Here is a 3,872-nt window from a genome sequence, read left to right on the forward strand (position 1 = left end):
GAGACACACATGGATCCACAGTCCATCGTAAAAGCTGCAGGCAGTCCCTCTCATACCAGCTACAAACACATACTGTAAAAAGGAATATGCTCGCTGAGTACTGATCAAGAGTGGACACTCAATTGATGCAATTGATTGTCAACGAGCAAAAGCAACATTTTATGTTAAAACACACGTGTCAAGAGTAATATGTATTGTATGTAATGTCACAGCCAAGGTACATTCTGCACAGAAAAAAATGTTTTGTCAGTTTTTCAAATGACTTTTTACCTTTGTACACACAGATTAGTTAGGCTGTACTTAAAAAAAAAAAAAAAATCAAGCCCACTTGTTGCCTTAAAATTTTCAAGTAATGAAGTTGGATGTTGTAAATACCGAATTGCAGTATCTGACAATATTTTGTTTAAACGATCACCCCATGCTCATTTAACTCAAGTTGTGAATGGAGAAGTGGACTCAACTTTTAAAAAGTTAACTCATTAAACTTACATTTTTTTAAGGAATGAAGTGTGAAACACTGAACTGGAATGGAAATTAACAGTAACTGAAGATACTCTAAACATTAATTCCCCACCCATTTTTTAAAACTAAGCTTGTTAATTAAAAGAAAGTAATTTTTACGAATCAGAATTGTCTTAATTGCCGAGAATTTGTGCAACATAAACAATTGGAATTTTTCAGAACATTTTCAAAGAGACCTGGATCAAACGTGGCAATCATAAAGTAAAAGGCATGCATGAATCAAAGTCAGGAAAACTAACATGCAATGTGAAACAAAAATAACTGGTTACAAAACTGTTTCGCGTAAACTATGAATTGTACAATTCAAATGATTGTTAAGTGTAGTAGTATTACCACTGTGCAGCCATGCAAATATTATTAATAATTTTCCCAACTTAATAGGGAATTACAAATGGGAAGAATAAGAATTCTTCATGCAAATACAACTGTGAATTTATTTTATGTTTATTGTAAATTAATCTGAGGTGATTCACATTATGTACCGTGTGCATCAAGATGTGTTAAACAGATACTGTATATGCTTGTGTGTGCATTTATTTATTTATTTATTTATTTATTTATCTATCTTTTTTGGGGGGGTTATTTATTTATTATTTATTTTTCATGTAGGTCAGAGAAAACAAGCAATACCGCCAAAAGGGTTTCAACTTATATCCCACCCAGGAAAAGCAACCCTGAGGAAATGCTGCATTTGATGCCACCCGCCCCCTTCCTCCCCCACTTCACACACACACACACACACACACACCACACACACACACACACACACACACACACACACACACACACACACACACACACACACACAGCACACCTTTCACACACACGGACGGAGTCTGACACACCGCGGTGAAGGTTGCCATGAGTATCCAGGTGTCTGGCGGCGCTGTGCCGCCCTTCACATGTCACAACGACGGAAATCAGTGTTCTGACCAGAAGGTGTGCAGTCACCACATTCGTGTAAATGAATGTGAGTGTTAGTACATCTGTGCATGTCCAACTGTGTGTGTGTGTGTGTTCATTCCTAGAGGGTGGGTGGGAAAAAAAAACAAGTGCGAAAACAACAAAGCAAGTTAAGAGTAATTGAAGAAAGCAGCAATGGCACCTCTTCCCCGAATGGAGCGGAGGGTGAACCCGTGACGCCCCATCTCGCTTTTATCAAGTGGCTCCAGAACAGCAACATGCACCCGACCACCTCCATCATCTCTTTCCTCATCAACTTGTTCCCTCCCAAACGCACATGCGCACTTTTTTGGGTTCAGTCATGTGGCCAGATGTCCAAGTTGACACAGCGCTTAAGGCGTTTGACTGGATAAAACAGTGCATTGGCTGCGGGTAAAGGGGGATTAAAACAGGGCCCGAGGCACTTGTGTTATATTGAAAACATCCTGGGCTGCTTTGTATGGAGATTTGCATACATTGGAGTCTGCGCGCTGATGGCCCATCTGCACTGGCCCCCAAACATCAAAGTGGGTTTCAATATTTCTCATCTCTATCTGTTGGGACTGAGGTACATCAAAATGTTCGGGGACTGTGAGATAAATTCAATACAAGGAGATGGAAGGGTGGTGAAAAAACAAAACAAAACAAAACAAAAACTGAAAAAGGTGAGATTGGCACAGCTTCGGATTTGAACAGCTCCTAAATGTGCCCCAGTTACAGTCTCAGCAAATAACAGCGCTTCTGGCCAGAATTCAGGAATATGATGAAAATCTAAATACAATATGTGGTAAATTTGAATTCTTTTGGAACACGTAATTGTTCAACTACAGAGAAGTGTTGTGTTTGTTGACAATGACGAAATAATTTCATTGCTGTTCTTTTTTTCTATGACGATAACGTAAGCATTGATGACCAAAACATGACGAGACCTAAGTGAGTTTCCGTTGACGGTTTGTCAAAAGTGTGCTCCAATTCATCCAAAGGTAAGCTATGACTAATGGCAATGTATACATACTGTTACTCAACCTTCATCTTGTGGTAAATTTTAAATACACATTATTCCATCCAATTTCTTTGCCACTTATCCTCACGAGGGTTACGGGGATTGCTGGAGTCTATCCCAGCTGTCAACGGGCAGGAGGCGGGGTACACCCTGAACTCGTTCCCAGCATATCACATGGCACATGGAGACAAACAACCAGTCGCACACCCAATCACACCTAGGGGTAATTTACAGTGCCCAATTAATGTTGCATGTTTTTGGAATGTGGGAGTAAACCGGAGTGCCCGGAGGAAACCCATGCGGGCACGGGGAGAACATGCAAACTCCACACAGATGGCTGAAACCGGGACCTCAGAACTGTGAGGCCAATGCTTTGCCAGCTGACCCACCCTGCCGCCCAAGTTTTAAATTCATTTTTATCAATAAATTGATACATTCCGCAACTTTTCCATTTCTCTCCCGGTGCAAAAGGTCTACTAGGAACGCTATCTTTGTTGCGCTTATATTTTGTCAAAATCGTGTTGAACTCGATGCACATTTGTGTGCGCTAAAACTAGAGTCAATTTTTTTTTGAGTTTTCATTGACGAAAATGGAAAGTATTGAAATGTAGCTAAAACTAATCAGCATTTTCATCCACAAGACGGTACTTAAAGATGGCTGCCGAGTCCAACACTGCTACAGAGCTGTGGACTAAATATTAGTTAAAATACAGTATATAATATAATATATATCATATAATAATAATATATATATATTATATTATATATATATATATATATTATATATATATTATATAAATAATAGATATATAATATAGTTATTACAGTTATAATTATAATAGTAATTATATTATAATAATAGTTATAATAATTATCGCGGTTGACTTCAGGAAACGAAATCTGTTGAGACTTTGTCCAACATTCATGCATTGTGAAAATAGTTAAAAACACGTCCACGAAATGCTTCAGTGTTAACTTTTCACCCCTAACCCTCTTTATTGTATTAATGCCATAATTCTGGATTACTATGACATTTAATGGCACTGTAAAATTAGATCATTAGTGTAATATATCTGTGTACTCATGTCCATTTGGGAGGTCAGAAACATAAAAATGGATAAGTTGCAGAGAGGATACAAGGGAAGAGAAACTTAAATGAGAAGGAGTTTGTCAGCAAAGTATGTTTGGAGCAGCAACATATTTTTCGTGTAAGGAAGGAGCACTGAATCTCCCTTTGCATGGTTGCACATCTCTTCTCACACATACGTACGTAGCCGCGCAATTGTATTTTCCTACGGCTCCTTTCCCCGTGTGTCTTTCAAAGGCTGCAAAACAGACATGAAATGGAAAAAAACACGCTCAGGGCGGCTGACGGTGGATGGAACAGTAAGGTGATTTAACGACG

Source organism: Syngnathoides biaculeatus, chromosome 2 (assembly GCF_019802595.1).
Source record: "Syngnathoides biaculeatus isolate LvHL_M chromosome 2, ASM1980259v1, whole genome shotgun sequence".
Classification (NCBI taxonomy): domain Eukaryota; kingdom Metazoa; phylum Chordata; class Actinopteri; order Syngnathiformes; family Syngnathidae; genus Syngnathoides; species Syngnathoides biaculeatus.